Genomic DNA, 21,345 nt, shown 5'->3' on the forward strand with positions numbered 1-21,345 from the left:
AGCCGGAACTTGTGATAGGGCATTATATTTGGACTTCCTTTGAATGAAACTTTTCGACTCAATGGATGTACTAGAACTGGTATGAGATGCAGAAGCCATTGTAGAGTATTTCAAGAACATGAAAAATACCTTTACAACATGAATTTAGGGCTTCCTGATTCTTCTTCACTCCACTCTCCGTCGGTTGCCAAATCACCGCTTTGTGTTCTCCACGACCGTTTGCAAACTGAGTTTGAATCTCCTTCAAGACTTGTCAATTTCTTGAAATCTTAGCTCAAATCACCTTTTCTTCACTTTGCACTTTGAAAAACTTTACTTCGCTCAAAAATAGATAGAGAGAAATGATTTGAAATATGCTTTTATACTGTAGATAGGAATTTGGAAATCATCAAAGCAAATGGCAAATTAGACTAGCTCAATCACGAAAACTAAATTGCAATGATAACAATCCTAAAAACATTCAAATCAAATGCAAACCATCGCAAACGTGAATGTCCTTCTCCAGAATTCTCCATTGTCCTTATTTCTCCTTCAAATTTCTTTGTTTGTGGATTTCACCTACAAGTGCATAAGCATGAGATGAAAGCAAGATTGACAAGACGAGATGACAACGTAAGGATACTAGAAGTGCGATTGATTGATCAGGGGCCATGATTGAAGAAATTCATCCAATTTATAGACAAATTGGAGAAATGACAAGATTAGCATGAAGAGATTTGAAAGGAAATTTCAAATCAAGAATGACAAATATGACAAATTATGACAAAATTGACACTTTCTATGCAAAATTGATTAATTGACAAATTATGACAAATTATGACAAATTGCTATGTCAAAATTGATTGATTGACAAATTATGACAAATTATGACAAATTGCTATGTCATTCCCATGAAATTAGGGGAAATATTAGAAAAATAGGAGAAAATAGAAAATTAGATGAATTAGAAATTAGGAAATTAGAAAATTGGAAAATTAGGTAAATTAATTAATAATTTTTCATTCATTAATTAATTCACAAAAAGAGAGGGAATTAATTAGCCAATTAAATAAATATTTAATTGTGACAAGAAGACTTAGGATAAATAAATAAATTATTTAACCTAAAGGGAAAAATGACAAACAAGATTAAATGAATAAATCACAAAACCTTAGAAGATGAATTAGAAATGCAAGGATGACAATTAGGTCTTGACAAAATATAATTGATGTCGATTTGATTTGATCATGATTTTGACTTGATAAATGATTTGATTTGATAAACAATTGAGATTGGTTGACAAATTGACCAAGATTGATAAAGAGACCAAATTGATAGGCGCCAATTGACGAGGAACAATAATTGATCCAAATTGACACGATTGAAAAGGACAACGATCAATGACAAATCGATCGCAAAATTGACGAGATTGACAAGAACAACAATCGATGACAAATCGATCGCAAAATGACGAGATTGAAAAGGATGAGGATCAATGACGAATCGATCGCAAGATGACAAGATTGACAAGAGGACAAAACCCTAATTCTATCATCGATTAGGATTGACGATGTCCAAAATGAAATCGAATTGACAATGTCAAAATATGCCAAATGAGAACACACATTGATGTGACAGGATAAGATCGACCAAAATCATGACTGAAGATTATTATCGACAAGACCAAATTCGAAAGAGAGAAAAATGAAGAATGTAGAAGAAGGACTTAATGCTCGCAAATGATAAAGACCAAGTGCGCAACATAGAAGAAATGTTAATGCGACGCAAAAACCCTAAAAATAAGGCAATGCACAGATGTTAAAGTATGACTCTGCAAGCATTGACCATTTTTAGATGTCTACATATACATGTCTCTCACCTACCACCATTAATGTTCCTCTATTAGGGCGTAAACTCTAATTTGCCTCTTTTATCATTTTTGGTCTTCTACGAAGCAACAGGTATTACATACCGGTTAAGGTCTTTTACTGGTGTAACCGGGGGGTTCACAATCATTTCGCCATTTGCTCCCCCTAAGCCTCTTTGGACCTTAGTTTGTCGGTTCTGATATTTCCACACTAGGTGTAGAAACCGGTTCCTCTTCCAACATTGTTGGTTTCTTCCTCTAGGTTTTGTTCATGTCCACTTGAACTATTTCAACATCAATTTCTCCTTTCTGAGTGACCGGTATATCATCAGATATACTCTTTCTACTTCTGCAGAATCTTGCAATGTGACTTGGTTTGTTGCAGTGATAGCAAACCAATCCAGGTGCTCTCCAAGGTCCATTGTTCATGTTTCCATCTTCCTTCTACATGTAGCAGCAGAGTGGCCATGTCCATGACAAATCCAATAGTTTTCTCTCTATCTGATTGCTGGTTGATAACCATTGTTTCCTGACTAATAATTGTAAGCATTAAACCGGTTAGGGTTCTGGTTCACAAAAGATTCTGGACCAACTCCCTGGGTCCTTTAAGGATATCTTCCGGTATTGTTCATGACAGACCTGCATTCAGATGCTCTATGCCCAAAATTGTTGCATGCATAACAATGACCATTGAACTTATTGGATCTAGGTACATTGTTGATAAAATAAGGAAAATTATTGTAGGCTTTGCTCCTACATACATTGGCAATGTGTCCTTCTTTAAGATAGTTAAAGCAAATAGGTTTGAATTTTTGCTTACCTTTTCCTTTGAGTGATGGTTGCTTCTTTGATGCTTCAACATTTGTTCCTGAGGATTCTCCTTCCTCATGTCCAGAGAAACCAAGTCCATTGGTATTCTTTACTAGTCTAGATGAATCAATCTTTTTCTCTAGCTTGACAGTACTTTTGCTAAACTTAGCAAGTATTTCCTTTGACTTAGAGAGTTCTTTGGAAATAGCAGTATTTGATTCCATTACGCTTGCATTTTTAGAGATGGCTATGTTCAGTTCATCTTGTACTCCTTCTTTTTCCATTCTGCTCTCATGAAGGCAAGCAGTCAGTGCACTAATCTCTTGTTTCAACTTGGAGATCTCATGATCTCTGCCCTTTACCAGATCTTTAGCTTTCCTCTGGTTCTCAAGCTCTTGACTAAACCGGATAGTCAGTCCTTCAACTCCTTTCTCAAATTGGATTTTGAATCATTCAGCTTATTTACTTCAGCAATCATGGCTTCCATATTTGCTTCATCTTCAAAACTATTTTCAGATAGCTCCATCAGCTTCTCTGCATGTTCTCTCCTTTTTGCTTGATATGCCTTGTATTTGACCATAAGATCATCATAGGCTTGCTCAGACTGAGTGAGCCATTGAGTAAGTTCCCTCAAGGTGTATTCCCCCATATCTCTTTCCAAGTGGTTAAGCTTATAGAAAGGTTGGCTTTGATATGAATTGATGAATACTAAGAGGGGGGGTGAATTAGTATGCCAAAAATCTCTTTCCTTAGACACTTAAATAGTCTGAAGATAAACCGGTAAAACAATTTAACAGATAGACCGGTTATCACACATGCAAACCAAAATGAAAATAAAGCATTCACCCACAAAAGCAATACAACCATAACACAAGATATTTGACGTGGAAACCCAAATGGGAAAAACCACGGTGAGATGGAACTCACAAGTCACTATCTGTAGAATAGAAACCAGACCAGTTAAGGTCAAACCAGTTAAGGTCTTACAATGTTCTTCACCAGAACAAATCCTGTTAGGAATCTCAATCTCTGTTAGGAGATAAGTCCAATTAAAGACTACCTTGTTAGAGGATTTTAGATTCACAGAAGTGAACCACCTTGTTAGAGGATTTTACAATAGGCTTTTGGGCCTACTCAGTTAAGGGCTACAGACTTGTCAAAGATGTGAGTAATCAACAAGTGTTTGATCTATCTAATAGCACAAACTGCTTGGTTAGATCTAGTATAGCTCACTGCTAATGCATTCCAGCATTACTTTAGTCTTCTCTATCTCTCTCTCAGTTACAACTTGATCTTCTCAGATAAGATCACTCTAACAACAACTCAACAACCACCTTAAACCCTAGTCACAACATAAACCCTTTCAGCAACAACCTAAAACCCTAGACATGATGTCCTTTTAAAGGAATCTGATTTCATGTCAATCCAATAGGATTACATTACAATTTCCTAGGTTCAATGAATCTAGACATACTCAGTAACACAACACAAGAAGTATCGTCAGTGTGTTGGTACTATCAATCAATCGGTGGATTGGTAGCTCATCACAGAGTATTACCGGTTCATACAAGATACTGGTTTCCAGTTTGACAAAAATGAAGACTAGTAAGAATGTGTTATGCCGCTTTTCTCCCTCGTACCGCTTGAGATCTACGAGCTGCTTGGGGTCGACATGCCGCTTCAGACCGGGAAACACATTCTGCAAAATCACTAATAGTCTAAAGACTAGAATACAACATACCAGTTGAAACAAATACCGGTTGAGCTCTAGCTCATACATATAAAGGAGATCTCAATACAAGTGTGTGTCCATCAATGACAATCACAACATAAACATCAAAAATGCCAACAATATAGTGGGTACTTCACCCTTGATTTTGATAGATTCTAAGAAGTTGGATTTAGAGCCCTCGGTAGAATCTAAAGTACAAGACATAGAGGAGACACCGACAGATAATGTACAGATACCAAGAGATACACAAAATGTACAAGTTGAGGACACAGATCATGTGGAACTTGCAGTAACTGATACTACACCAAGTGGTGAAGCCACTGGTGCAAAAGAGGAAGTTATTAAAGTTATTAAACCTTCAGAGGAGAAGGGAGAGGAATCTGGTAGGGAACCAGTAGCGAGCACATCATTGTTGTCAATTGACACCTCTCAGGTAGAGCAAAAGAGCATAACTGAGATGAGTTCTACTGAGCTCATGATGATGGTTGCTCTGAAGATGATGAAGGAAGGATCTGTGGACAAAGGAATTATTGATCAATCAATCCCAATTTTGCATAGACTTGTCCCAGAGTGCCATTTTCACAAAGGAGCAAGCCCTTCTAGCAAGCTTAGAATAATAACTGAGCACATTTCTAAGGATTTTCAATCTTTACAGTAGATATCTAATCGATAGGCATTGGAGAGGTTCACACAAGCTAAGAGAGCTACTTTTGATCAGATGATTGAATCAAAGAAGAAAGAGATTACTAATAAACTAAAGTTAATTGATAATTCTTTAAGGTAATGTACTAATATATATAGATTATGCTGTAACACGGGATTACTTACTACAGATATAGATAAAGGGATTAAGGATACTCAGGAGAAAATTGTAGGTGTAGTCAATTTTTTTGATGGTTCAAATTATTTGACTACATCTATTGATGGACATATTTTGGCCTTAGAAGCTCAAGTTTCAGCTCTTCAAAGGGATAAAGACAAAATTATAAGGAGAGCTAAATGGCTCAGAGGATTGGTGAGTCCCCGGTTTGACTCATTGAGTGTACATAAGAAGGGATGCATGGATATGGTTGGTAAGCCCACACCGACAGAGCTTAAGGAGAAAGAGTCTTATGCTCACATGCTCAATGGACTTGTATCTATTTCCAACACATTCAAATCTGGTTGGGACACTTATCTATAGCTTTTGGAGAAAGCCTATCTGGAAATTTTCAAGTATATTCAGCTCCGATAAGGTATTTTGGGACACATTCTTTGTACAAAATTTCATTCTTCATCCTAGTTTTTTTTTTGGAATTGATGTCAAAGGGGAGGTATAGGTGAAAAATATATCCTTGATATCAGGATATATGGAATAGATATGGAGTATATATACAAATCATGATCATAGATGAATATTCAGCTCAAGGGGAGTAGTCTCAAGGTGAAACCGACAGATGGAAACCATTATCATTTTTCATATGAGTGTTGCCATCAATGCCAAAGGGGGAGATTGTTGGAAATTGAAACTCATCTGATTGGTTTCATATGTTGTCATTGATGGTAACATGTTCCAACTTCATTCTTTGGTTTGGTTGTTCATCAACAAACACTTCACCGACACCGACACTGACATGTATCTTCACCGGTAGGAAGGATTCTATGGGTATCGACATCGAAGGCCAACATGATTTACATACAGGGTACTGGCATTGGAGGCCAACATCATTGGGAGATCTGACGATCGGAAATTGATTTTGATATTTATGTATATATGTAATGAGCCGACATGTATAATCATTTTTGTAATTATATATGTAAGCTGACATGAGTAATGAAAGAATGTAAGGGTATATAGGTCAGTTGATTAAATCATTTTGTGTAATGTAAGGATATGATAGGATATAATGGTAATGATTGTAATTGAGGATTAGTAATGCGATGTTTATTTTGGTAGGGGTTTAAGGTTATAGAACCGAAACAATCAGAGCTTGAACCGAAAATCTATCAGGCATAGCAGATGCATTAAATGAGTTCAGTTTTATGTTTTCTTACTCAAAGTAATTGTAGTCAGTGATACTCATTTGTGTTGAGCAATGTGCTCTAGGTTGCAAGCCTTCCTGCATGTGCAGGCCCCCATATTATGTAACATCTTTTCATATGGCCAGTGGATTGATATTGTGGGTCACAAATCCCACCGTGGTTTTTCCTCTTTGAGGTTTTCCATGTATAATTCTTTGTGTTATGGTATTCATTTGTGTGATTGGCTTATTGATTGCTTTACTTCTTTCAATTATATGTGTACCAGTTGCATTCTGGTAGAACATTGATTACCTTCCCCTCTTAGTGTTCTTGGATTCCAATACACTTAAGGTGGATAAGGTGGGTTCTCAATCTCAAAAACCTCAATAAGAAGAAAAACATGATCAAACTTAGAAAGATGAAGAAGAGCATCAAGAATTGGGAGAGAATGATCACTCACATAATGTGGAGAAAAATCTTTCCCAAGAAGAAAAATAAAAGAATATATCTCCTTGCAATTCTTGTTCATCCTGATGATGAATCACATAGTGTGATTCAAAACGTTGATGATAAAAAAATTGCATACATAATCAAATCCAAAAGATAAGTGAATATAATTTCAAATAGTTAGGATAACCTTGGAATTTCACAACAAACTCTTATGGACATTTCTTTAGAATGTGAAGAACATATACTAGGTAATGATAACTTGATTCGAGCAAAGAAGACTAATCAAGAGCCATCTTCAAGCTAGGATCAACAAGAACAAAGGGGGCCTCATGACTAGTAGATTCTTCATATGAAATAAATAGAACATAATCTAAATTGGCTCAACATATAGAACTAATTCCAATGCAACAGGTACAAATGGTTTGTTAAGAGCATATTTTTGGAAAATTTCACTCCTAAGCCCAAATGAATAGCTAGAGTAATACCTTCCATTAAGTTTAAGGAGGATGGAATTAGGATAATGTACAAAGTTATGCCATTGGTTGAGAAGGATGGCTTAGGAGAGATGATTCCTAAATACTATCAAATTATAGCTAGAGAGTTGGGTTGTACATCTCAAAAAATAGTATATTTACTAATTCAAGGCTCAAGTAAATATAACAACATATTGATTTTATAAGATAAAAAGCAAAAAAAAGATCTGAAAAATCAAATTGTTCAATCACAAACTTTTATTAAGAACTTAGTTACTCAGAGACAAGTGATTAAGGAGGTGCCCCAAAACCTAAAATTTTTATCTCAAGAAAAATTAGATGAGCTAGATAGTGAACCCATGTATTTGATGAAAACATGAAATGGATAAGAGCCTTCTTAATAGAAGAGGAAGAAACTACTAATTTATCTAGTAGGAACTGACAAATTATGCTAAGGAAAGGTCGAGTTGTTGATGTGAGAAGTGTTTGCAAATATAGAGAAAAATGACATCGTGATTTCCAGATTGTGGGCAATACTTAACTTGGAGGATAAATTAGTCAATGATAAGACTATCACTTGAGTGGGAGATTGGTTAAGGGAGATATGATTTAAAAGTAAAATAACTTGAAATATTTAAGATAAATTAAAAAATATGAGAACACAGGTCTTGGATTTACTATACAAAGATGTGACCATAGTTGATAATATAATGGGCCACACATGCAATGCTAGTGAGTTGTATGATAAAGAAGCATGGTAAAAGAATTCATAGAAGAGTATGACAAAGTACTAAGTGACCTAGTCAATCACTATCACAAAGGATATGGTAAATAAATCTACATGATCATACATGATTACCAAAGAGGAAGCTAAGATGAGGAAATATAAGTTAGTATACCCATCTAACCCTTTTGAGAACTTTTACTTTGGGTGGAAGAAGTGTTAGTCTTATAATAAAAATGAAGTCACTAGAACATTGGTGGCTTTAAGTGATTATAGGATGAGGATTGTGGAAAAATGTTCCATGAGAGAAAATATTGAAAGTGATAAAGACCTTTCATTCAAACTTTTCTAACAGAGGTAATTTTTTGGAGACATAGATCCAAGTAAGAATATTCTCTTTCCAGTTGTTTTGATTAAAAAAGGTGCAAATATGTCATGGAATGTTTTGTCTACCATCTCATTCCAATCATCCAAATGTTGATGTCACTAATGTGCTCTTGAGAAATTGTCTTCATTGATTGATCTTGATTTGATCTAAACGATTGATTTGGTAAACTAACTCTTGCACATTATGTCTATAAAGAGGGCTGAGTTAGTATTTTTGAAGGATAAAAAATGTCAACACTACTTGAGTTAGAGAATTACCAAATCTAATTTCACTTCATGGTTTCTGTTCAATGTTAGTACAAAGACATATTTCATTAAGACTTGCAAAAGTCAAGGCGAACTTGAAGGCCATTCCCAATTATATGTCTTTGGCTACTATTGATTTTAATTGTGTGAAATCTCAAATTGTTGTGCCAATATCATGACACATTTTGAATAATTTTGCATGTTATTATTCCTTTGAAGTTTTCACTATTTAATATGTATCTATGATCATTTTGATGAATTGCTATTAGTTTTGCTTATATAATTTGTATTTATCATGATATGTGTGGCTAATATCAAAATACTCTAATATTCTTTCTAGCTTTCTTTTGATAAGTAGTAAGTATTGAGTAAAAGAAAAAAAATTAGAAGTGATTAATAATATTATATAAAGTCCACTGAAAATCTTAAGTAATCATTGCAAATAAGAGTGAAATATTTTAAAATTCCTAATGACTTGTCAAAAATAGTTGAAAATTTACAACTATTCTGAGTTGAGAAGATAGTTTTTGAAGAAATGATCAAAATTAATATTTTATTTACATTTTCAATTTGAGATCACTGAGTTTGGTAAAATGAGAATCTATCTAGATACCTAAAGCTCCAGTGAACTCTTGAAGAACAATGTAAGTCCCTTTGTGAGAAATAGTAAAATACACTGAACCCTAAGCAAACCTAGTACGTCAAGATATGACATTCTAAGATTTGAGTTTTTAAATTCTTTGTGATTTTTATTGTCTTTCAAGAGAGACATAATTTTGTTGTTTACTTTCTTTGTGTTTGTATGTGAATAACAAAAAAATCAAAAATAAGAATCAATACTTCTACATATAAATCTTCATCTATTCCTAGCTCAATCAAAACATAAACTCTAAAAAGTTATATGCAACCTTAAATCAACATGTAATCCTATAGTGAGGTTCAGTAAAACTTTAATAACTTTTTTGGGTTATAGGTTTTTTGGAAAATAAATTATATGACATCAATCTACATACAATTATTTTGAAGATTAAAAAAAAATTAAAAAATATGAAATTTTCATCAAATTATTGGTGGTCATACACTAGATGTTTTGAAAATGTACTTTATAGTCAATTAAAAATTAATAAAAATAAATAAATTCAATAAAAAAATAAGAAAAAATATTCTCATCAATATTTGGTGTCTTAGGTATCTTTTCCTAGAAGGATTTGCAAAAATTCATTTATGTACGTCAAAATATGGTGGTCATACACATGTGTGGTATGCTCCTGAAACAAGCATTTTGAAAAAGTGGTTTTTAAACATGCCTACTAAAATGCAATTTATACCTTGTTGGTATTGAAATAAATTACATATTTGAAAATTAGACTCCGAGCACTACATTTTCTATTACTAAAGTTTTTTCAGATTCAATCTCTAAGTGCCTCAAATTTTGACATCAATTGACAGAAAATTTGAAAAATAGGGAAAACACTTCCACTTCTGCCCAAAAGTGGGACTCAACTTCTTGCAACCACCCCTAAGAAAACCTAGTACGTCAAGATATGACATTCTAAGATTTGAGTTTTTAAATTCTTTGTGATTTTTATTGTCTTTCAAAAGAGACATAATTTTGTTGTTTACTTTCTTTGTGTTTGTATATGAATAACAAAAAAATCAACAATAAGAATTAATACTTCTACACATAAATCTTTATCTATTCCTAGCTCAATCAAAACATAAACTCTAAAAAGATACATGCAACCTTAAATCATCATGTAATCCTAACCTAATAAAAAACATATAATATAAAATAATTTATAGAAACCTCAAAATTCTTTGACTAGATGCCATTCATGCATCACATTATCTCTGCACTATCCATGTGCATTTCAACAATGTAACTACTTACTCTAAGGGGTTATAGAAATTTGAAGACAGATTTGATAGGAATGCAACATCCCATTTCTTTGCATCATTTGAAATAATATTCAATTCATATTTGAGACTTCCATACTTACCAAATAGAAAAAATATAACCTTGGAGATAAAAATGTAATGAATATTTTCTTCATTAATATGTAAAGTGTGACAAACTTAAAATGGTTGTCATTCAAGAAAGATTGACAATGTGACAAACTTAAAATGGTTGTCATTCAAAAAAAGATTGATGTATTGTCAAAGTCGTCTTTAATGTGATGTGAAAATTATTTTTTTAATTATAGATAAAAAAAAACTTCTTTCAATATCTTCGCTTGTTCTTATATAAACCTTATCTCTTATTTACCAAGTCATCAAAGCATCATCCTCCTTGCATAAGTTATCTTCTAAAAAATTTCTACACAGTGGCAACCATTAATCTCTTTCATGTCTTTTTTGCAAATTCATAGTCTCCTATAGATTGATGATCTACAAGCACTAAAATTATCATCACACCAATATCATACATGTCAAAGATATTAGTAGTTGATTCAATTATAGATTATAGTTTTAGTATAATATAATATGAATCATCTAAACAAATCAAAATTTAGAATGTATTATTTAAGATAAAATAGACAAAAATTTAAAATAATAAAAAAACGCTTTAGATATCGTAGTGGGAATGAGCTGTTTCCTAAACCTAGGAAGATCAACAGCCTGGAACAGAGAGACCATAAAGACTGGCATGGACAGATTGTGCAGGGACTTTCCAGAGATTTATACAATACATTGGAAAAATGAAAATATTCACTTTTAGAAAGGTCATCAATCCAGTAAGAATATGGACTGAATTTGAAACAAGATTTCCATTTTCATGCCCACACAATTATATTATCATTCAGTACTTAAGCATTTCTTCCAAGTACGTTGGCGTACCCTTTTAAAGCAGTCAAGTATGGAACGACAGTGCAAAATTAGTAACCCGGCCTTTCAAGAGTGTTTTTGGTTAAACACCATCCTTAGTGTACATATCTTGCCCACAAATCTGATATACTTCATATATCATGCTATCTTTGCACGGTCCATGTGCACTTCAATAATGTAACTTTTATTTTAAGGTGCTCTAAAAATTTCAAGACAGATTTGATGGGCTACAACTCCCATTTCCTTACATCAATTATTGTTCTTATGTATTTGAAATAGTCTTCAAATATTGTAACTTATGATATCTATCATATTTCTTTAAAAAAAGTTGGAATAAGTAAGTCTAGAATAGTTTCTACATATGCATCACTAATTCGAAAGGATTATTAGGTTCTCAAAATTCTTTTGCTGAATGCATGGTCCATGTGCGTTCTAAAAATTTCCAGATAGATTTGATGGATTACAACTCCTGTTTCTTTACATCAACTATTCTTCCTACATGTTTGAAATAGTCTTCAAAATTTATAGCCCATGATATTTATCATATTTCTCAAAAAAATAAAAAAATGGAAACAAATAAGTCTAGAATAGTTTCTTCATAAGCATGACTAATTCAAAAGGATCTTTATTTAGAATAGAGTGATGTGTTGTCGAAATTGGCTTTTAAATGATGTGAAAGTTTGTCTTTTATTAATAAAAGAAATATTTTTTATAATCTATTTTTTAATTTATTTGGATTGATATATGATATATATTTTATATAGATGTGTTTTGTAGACATGAAATTGAGGTATCGTTGTTCCAAATTGTCACTCACTATTTCTTTTGTAATTAAATAAGTAAATCATCTTTGAGTTCAAATCTATCAAGAAATATTTTACTAAACTCATCATAATTATTTACTCGGTTGTGGTCTTGAGTATTCATTCGGTGGTACCACCAGTCATAAGAAACACAAGTTCAAGATACAAGTTGCATACTGAACAACATCCTTCTTCATGTGATTGAGGGTGAAGAAGGCTTAAAGCTTTTGTAACCAAGATCTGGCCGAAATTTTATTACATCCATCAAAAATTTGGAGATAAGAGTTTATTCAATTTGCTTTTAAGCTCTTTCCCACTTGAATCTTGATCTCTCTTATAACCCTTTGGTGGTAGCAAGGTATTCATGAATTTTACAAATTCTTTGAATGGAACCAAATTTTTGAATTTTTCATTGTTACTAATTCCAAGTGGCTTTGATTACAACCAAATCACATGCAAGATTAGGTTAATGTGGGTACTTCATCTTCAAGAAAGAAACATTTTGTGATGGTTTAGGGGAGGGTTGCTTTGAAGACTTGGAATCCTTGTTGTAGTTTCTTCATTAAAAGCTTCAAGACTTCTCTAGTGTCCTCAAGAATTCCAATAATCTTCTTCTAATTCTCTTCAATTTCAAGATGTCTTTTTGTGTAAATCTTCAAGATCAACCATTTTTCTTCCCTTTGTACTTCCTCTTCACTTTATTTTGAAGACGAGCTTTCTAATAATTGCTTATTTTTCTCATGTTACAAATACCTCATTTCTCTCTCACTAGGATGCATAAAATAAATTAAACCCTCAGGTTGGCAAGATCACAACTCCAATACCATTGTAATGTCACTTGTTAATTAAAATATCAGATGAAAATTTATTTAAAGGATTCTTTATTTAAAACTTGTAGACAAGCAAATCGGCTAAACAAAAATAAACTCTAAAACTCATTGAACTTCAACAATTTTTTTATGAAACTAATATTAATGATTATCAAATTCACACCATGAAATTACATCATTTTTTATATTTTATACTGTTGCTAACAACAATATATATTTTCTATAATTACTCAAAATAGAGAGCAAAATGAAGCCCAAATAGACACTAAAATTTTCCCAACTTGCAAAAAAAATCACCAAACTCCATCCCAAGGTTTATTATGATAAAATAGTAGAAAATGCAACGAAATAGAAGTAAACACATGTCCAACAAGCTTCCATAAACTTCTATAGCACAAAAAATTCTCATTTACCTAAAATGACACACTTCTAACTATTGAAACTATCCTACAAATAGACTAAAGAAATTTGAATCTATTTAGCACACATGGGTAATCTCTAAATGAGACTACACTATGGTAATCCTCTAACTCCTGCCCTTAGATCATCTAAAAACCTTAAATATATTGTCTACTAGTCTCATTCTCTGCTAGTTTGCCAGCCATTAAAGACATGTAAAGCTTTCTTAGCAAACAATAAAGTGAATAATGAAAACCTCTAGCCAAAAACATGCAAAAAAGAAAACCACATTCAAACCCATTTGGGTGCCCAAATCCAACACCTAGGGAAAGGGAGAATATTGCATACAAGATGTAAGTAACTCCTAAGACAAGTGTTGTATCACCTTTGTAAATAGCCAATGAACTACTGATTCTTCATAATGTTCAAATGCCACTGAAAAGCCATCAAATAAGCCATTAGATGCTTCTCAATATCCCATGCCCAAAAGGGATACAAATTAATTTAATGTCTTTTTTTGAACAAATCACATTAATACCTTAACCAACAAGATACCATATGTATTAATATTTCCCAAACTAGCAATTTATTTTGGTGTGCTAATTCTAGATAGCTTCCTTACTATATTTAGTAAATGGATATTTTTGGAAAGGAGACAAGACACATTCATTTTGAATCTTATTGGTACAACGTGCTAGTTCACTTGGATATCCTTTCAAACATATGATTCACTTGGATTTCTCTGCAATTGCAAGAGATTCAAATGTTAGTGAAATTGCTCTTTTAAACCTAAGAGATCTCTATTTTGTTGCCACTATTAGAATCCATTAAGTTATAAAGTATGTTGAATTTATTAGTAAGTGCTTGTTGATCCCCCAAAAAAGGATTCCATCGATCTTTCAAGGGCAATTCGGGAAGCTCATAGGTGTGGGATCAAATGAGACTTGCGAAGCAACCTCCAAGATTTTAAAGTCGACTCTTTGTCTGAAAGGGGATTTGGGAGAGGAGAAGAGAGACCAATACCCAAATCAAAGGTTTTTAAAGGTATGGAAACTTTAATGAATGTAGAGATTTTATAGAGGACTTGAGACACTCTGCAAGTAACATATTATTGAGGGGTACCTATTTTGCAAATCAAGAACACTACACCACATACCCTTCATTGTTGGGAAGAGAATAAAATGAACAAAGTGACTTAGACATAAGCCATAACATTCAAATCCTCGTTGTTGGCATAACTGATGAAGACAATAATGAGGAGATTATTGGCATATGGAGATGATGATGAGATGAGAAGATGACCGGTAAAGTTATTGTTGGCATAACTTGTAAAGTTGATGGAGATTGTTGGCTAGATGATGATGATATAGTTGTAAGTTGTTTGATGAATTTATTTATGTTGTCATTGATGGCAACCATGTTTTTTTAGTCATCTAAGTCATCTAGGCCTACCAGTAAATCCTGACCGATACAAGAATGTGTTAGACAACAAAAATTCTAAGTTGCAGTAAACCGGCAAACAAGAACAAAGCGATGATCAAGATATCGGTATGGATGATTAGTGATGAGCTAGGCATTGCAGTTTTACAAGAGTATTGAAGATAGGAATATACATCTATGTTCCACAATGCATCAACAGATTCAATGTATTGAGTGAGTTATGATTGACTGTCATAAACTTTGTGAAGAAGAATGTATACCAGTAATAGATCTTTTGACCGATAATGATTTATGGTTTGGCGATGGATCTTATCATGTTCATAACTTAGTGATGATGTGTTGTCATGAATCATTTTATTTAATATTGTGCAATTTAAAGATGTAATGTGATTCTGAAATATAAAATAGATTAGATCATTCATAATCTAGTATGAGGAAATATAGTATGCTTTTTACTCCTGCAATTGATATGAAATTCGACATTTAATATTCTTGTGGGTTTGTCAATGCTGATAAAAGTTTGAGTGCAAGTAATGCAAGATGAGGTGAAGGAGGTTGAAGGCGAGAACACAAATCAGGTAGAATTGCTTTTAACTGAACGACTTCGATAGAAAAGGGAATCTTTCACACACCACATTAGGATTTATAATTTGCATCTTGAAAATGTGGATGATTTAAATGACCTTATTTGAGTGTTTGTTCAAATTGAAATGATGAATTTGGAATGAGAAGTAGATTGATTTAAATAATTATACATGTGCATTGATTGCATGATGTGAGTGGTGATTGAATTGAATTTAAGTTGCATGAGTAATGGTGAAATATTAAGCTTTATGGTTAAAAGAGATAAAATGTGTAGATGATTCGAAAACGAATATCGACCCTAGGTTTTTATGTCCTTCTTGTTCAGATATGTATAATGTATGGAAAAGCGTACTAATAAGTAGTTTTGTAAATTGGTCAATAGTATAAAATGTATATGTATATAAGAATTCAATCATATACATATATCAATATCCAATTATAGTGAAATTTGATTTCGTCAAGACTTTTGTTTATACATATACGTAATCATTTGAGATCAAAAATATATACGCATTATATACATGTGTATATGAATTCTAATGATAATTCAATCACAGACTTATAGATAAGAGTGTAATTATCAAATATGTAAATAGGTTTGAGGAATTAAACTATTTTATAAAAATCCATAATATATATATACATTTATATATATTGAATATTTAATTATGCTTAAGTGATTATCTTCTTATTTTATGATCATGACCATTCGAAATAATGTATTTATAAATATTGTATATGTATTTATGAAATTAAACTGTGTAATGAAAATCCTATATATATATATTTAATCAAAGAAAGGGTTTATTAAAAACAAAGTTTAATGTTTAATATTAAAGAAGAGTCATTTAATATATAAATATAATATTAAACTTATTAATATAAGGTGGTGGGTTGAAAAAGGTGGTCGACCATTTGAAGCCAAAGGAAGAGCCGCTTTGGTCGGTGTGTTAACAGACTTCCTCCACCCACGGTAGCCGCTTTGGTCATTTTGTTAGCAAAACTCCCTCCATCCACGGTGGTTGCTGTCAAAGCAATTACGCAGACCAGAGCACGGTGGAGACTTAAACACTCCCAAGACCCTTTGGGGTGACTTAGTATGCAAAATGACTTGGCATGCAACGTGTCTCTTTGGTGGATAAGCTGAAGTCGACAGATTCCATGTAGCAATCAAGCTCCAACTGAAACGGTTGGAAGTTTTTAACAATAAGACTCGAACTTGCCACAAATCGAGGGTGGTATTAAATTCATAGAACTACGTGGAGATTATAGTTACAACCACATGACAATAGAAATAGTGGAATAGTAAATAAGACCCAGAGGATAGCAGCAAACATAGCCAAAGATTAGAATAAATAGACGTATACACACAGCCATTCGGTCATTCTTTCTCACACGAGATTAGAAGAGAGATAATTTCTTGAAGGGAGGGTTAGAATAGTTTGATAATATCGTAAAGATTGAGCGATAGAGAGATAGTTGGATAGAGATAAGAATAGTTGGAGAGAAGGAGAGACTTGCGATCAAGGCGTGGAATCATTTGACAAAGAACGACAAGGTCAAAAGCTTACAATCCACTCTAAGTTTCCAAGAGTTTAGAATCCTTTGTTTATGTTATATTTTATTTGTTAAATTTGGTATCAAATGTGTAGAAATGGAAGTTTAGATAATAGATATGTATGTCCAAATGGGTATCAATTATTAATATCATATTTGAAATGCTTTGTAAACCATTATGGAATAGAAGAAAAGAATTTAGAGAAAATATGTTAATATTGTATTTTGCACAAAAATAATTAGTTTTAATTCTATTTTTAGAATGTGTTTGCATACTTTTGGTTACATATGAGATTAATTTCATACATGTTTAACACCTTCTTTTGTATGTACTTTATTTTAGACGAAAGATTGATTTTAAGATTATTGCTTATAAAAGTTTATCGTTTTTCCAAAATATGAAAGATTGTCTTCGATAGATATATCAGACAAGTAATGATTAGTAAACAAAAATGATATCTCTATTTTTTGTTTTAAAAGAAAGATTGTAGTCTCAATAGAAATTGTGTTTGAGGGAATCAAGCTAGGGTTAAGCTTGAGTTGGAAAAATTTACCTTTCGGGACAGGTGCCGAATGTGGATGTTTAGGGAGAATAGTTGCTTTTTCCAACTATTATTTTGTTGTGCATGGCATATACTCGGCCGAGTTATTGATTGAATTATCTGTAGAAAAAGATGGAAATTCCTTATTTATACTCTCTACCACATCCTAGTATGATAGCGAATGCTTGTTTCTTAGAATGAAGTAGGAAAAATGAAAATGCATATATTATCTAGGCATGCACCAGATTCCCTCTTGCTTTCAAATTCTTTGGTTAAACCAATTCATGCAAGGTCGAGTATTCTTGATTGACCAAGAATTTCGGGGAAGCGTAAGCTTCAAGGTTGGGTGGAAAAAGTGCCTGATTCTTGTTCTCGTCTACGTTCAAAAGACAGAAGGAAGTGACTTAGACTAAAGATCGACGGATGCATCTTCTTGTATATTCTTAAGGCAATTTGGAAGCCTAAGTAGGAAATAAGAATTTCTTAGTATTGGATATTGTAATATTCATGTGCATTATTATGATATATTCGATGTTTTCTTATATCCTGTATAAAATATGCTTAGAAATTGAAATTTTAAGTTTATTTATGAATAAAGCGTAGTTTAGGGTTAGATCCTAGATTGACATCTTTACATTTTGGTATCAGAGCCTAGGTTTATAACACTAGGACCTATATGAGTCACTTCCCTAAGATAAATCTAGAAATTAATAGCTTTATGTTTTACAGAAATGGTTCGTACCAAACAGCCCGAAAGTCAGTAGCAGGGTATGCCCATTACCTGAGGGTTAAAAAGGATCCTCAATCACTTGTTAAGCTGGTTTTGGATGACGCCCCTTTTGAAGCAAAACCAGTCCCAGAAAAGAGTATTGTAATAGGAAAGGACCCTATAGAATGTCATACTGAGAAGAATATCCCTGAAAAAGAAAAAGAGCCTAAGTTGGAATATTCACCTATTAGACCAATAGTGATCAGTTCTGAGGAATCTGAGGGCTACACCCCTCTAAGTGAGACTGAATCGGAAGGATATACCCCATTAAGTCCAAAAGAGTCGAAAGAATCCACTCCCCTGACTCCTCTCGATGAGAGATGTAACGTGTTACAACACTTCAATAAAATGTCTTTCCTTCTATTACCGAATAAGGATGTAATCCCTTCTACTATAAAATAAAGATGTATTCTCTTCTACTATAAAATAAAGATGTATTCTCTTCTACTATAAAATAAAGATGTATCCTCTTCTATTATCAAATAAAGATGTCTTCTATTGTATTTTGAGTTAAAAATTGTGTATTCCTTAATGATATCTATATATATACTTGGAACCTAACTTATATAGTAAATGGGAAAGAAGTAGAATAAAATTATTTGATATTGTTATATCTTAAATTTATATTGTTTTTCTTAATTATTCAATAGGAGTATTAAACTCTCTAGTTGCTTTATAAGGCTATAAGTTAGGGAATATTATAAAAGTTACGAAAGACGTAACATAGCAAATATGTCTCTTATCGCTAAGAATTATCAATATCTCCCTGTTGCAGAATTAATATATAGAAATGGCCTCAAGAACCACAAGGGCGGGGTCAAGTAATGGGAACGCAAGGTTAGATCAAATTCTTGATCTGCTCAATCAGCAAAGTGCAAGGATGAATGATCTCGAACAAGAGGTTCGAAGGGTCGGAGAAGTCTGATAAGAAGCCCCAAGGGTTGAGGAGCAACCTGCCAACCAAGCTAGAATAGAAGAAGAGCTGGCAAAGGATTTGAAAAGGATAGCCCTGCCAAAGTTTGATGGAAAAACAATTGGCGATGGTGCAAAGGCATGGGTAATTGAAATGGAGAAATATTTTAGTCTCCGCAACATGTCAAATTAAACCAAGGCAGTTTGGGCTGCTTATCAGTTGTCTGGTGAAGCTGCTACTTGGTGGGACAATGAAAAGTCAGAAAGGAAACTACAACCAAGAGAGATCACTTGGGATTTTTTTTTACAATCCTTTAGGAAAAGGTGGCTTCCATAATTATTCTTCAACAAAAAGATGACAGAATTTCAAAACCTTAGTTAAGGTAGTATGTCGGTAACACAGTACTGGGAGAAATTTACTAATCTCCTTAAGTATGTTCCGCAATACCAGATGGATGAAAGGTTCTGCATTCAGAAGTTCATTTTGGGACTAAGAACCCATATAGGATTGGAGGTGGATAGCCTTAATCCATTAACTATGGTGGAGGTATTTGAAAAGGCAACTAAGCAAGAGCAGAAGTTACAGCAATTGGGGAACCTCTGAAAGAATGAGAACAACTGACCAAATTTTGGGAATAGAAATTTCCAAAGGAATCACAATAGCAACAATCGGCAGATAAGAAATCTTAAGAGGGGACCCAACACCCAGGAAAAAGGAAGAGCAAATCAGGATGGAAATAAGAAAGCAAACTATAACACCAATGCTCAACAAAATATGGACAGAGGAAGGTCAGGTGGCCATCCTGGTCCTAGGGATGGGTGTTATAATTGTGGAGGGAGTCATTATGCCTCCAATTCTCCACAACGTACCTCAGAACGGAGAGGATCATATCAGCAAGGAGCCCCTCAACATCAGATTCACGCTGCTGTCGACAATCGTCAAGCTGATTTCCAAGCCACACCTATCCAGATCACGAGTAAGCTCTTTGGACAATCAGTTTCTATTTTAATAGATACGGGAGCTACTAAATGTTTTATTGATCCACAAGTAGTTTCTAGAATATCTATTAAACCTAGTTATATTTCAAATTCATGGATGGTTCAGTATGGAAATCGAGCAGAAAAGAGGGTAGATACTTGTCTATTTTGCAATGAATTAGAATTTCCTAGTTTCCAAACCCAAGTTAACCTTTATGTTGCACCACTAGGATCATATGATGTGATCTTAGGTATTAATTGGTTGATTGAACATAAAGCCATAGTGAACTGTGAAGATAAGGTCATTAGTTGCATGGATGATTTTGGGAATTCCGTTGAAATTTTTGGATCTCAAAGTCCTCTTGAATTGAGATACATTTCGGCAATGCAACTCAAGAAGGCCCAAAGAAAAGGATGTTCCATCATTTCCATCATGGTTAGTGATTTGAATAATGTAGAGAAAAGTCCTACAGGTTATCCTATCCTTGTAGAGTTTCTAGATGTCTTTCCAGAAGATCTTACCAAGTTACCACCTAAGAGAGAGTTCAATTTTTCTATAGAACTCTTACTTGGAATGGAGCCACAATTGAAGGCTACATATAGAATGACAACGACAGTTGTGTATGAGCTTAAGGCTCAATTGCAAGAATTGCTTAGGCAAGGTTTTATTAGACTAAGTGTATCCCCGTGGGGTGCACTAGTGATCTTTGTAAAGAAGAAAGATGGTACTTTGAGGTTATGCATTGATTATAGGATGTTGAATAAAGTAACCATCAAAAACATATATCCTCTACCCAGGATAGATGAATTATTTGATCAAATGAAAGGTGCATCTATATTCTCCAAGATCAATCTTTGATCCAGATATCATCAGTTAAGGATTAAGGATGAAGATATTCCTAAAACTGCATTCTGAACAAGGTATGGGCACTATGAATTCACAGTTGTACCATTTGGTTTAACTAATGCCCCAGCAGCATTCATGAACCTCATGAATAGTATTTTCAGAGAATACTTGGATGACTTTGTTTTAAT

This window comes from Cryptomeria japonica, chromosome 1, assembly GCF_030272615.1.
Source record: "Cryptomeria japonica chromosome 1, Sugi_1.0, whole genome shotgun sequence".
Lineage (NCBI taxonomy): Eukaryota > Viridiplantae > Streptophyta > Pinopsida > Cupressales > Cupressaceae > Cryptomeria > Cryptomeria japonica.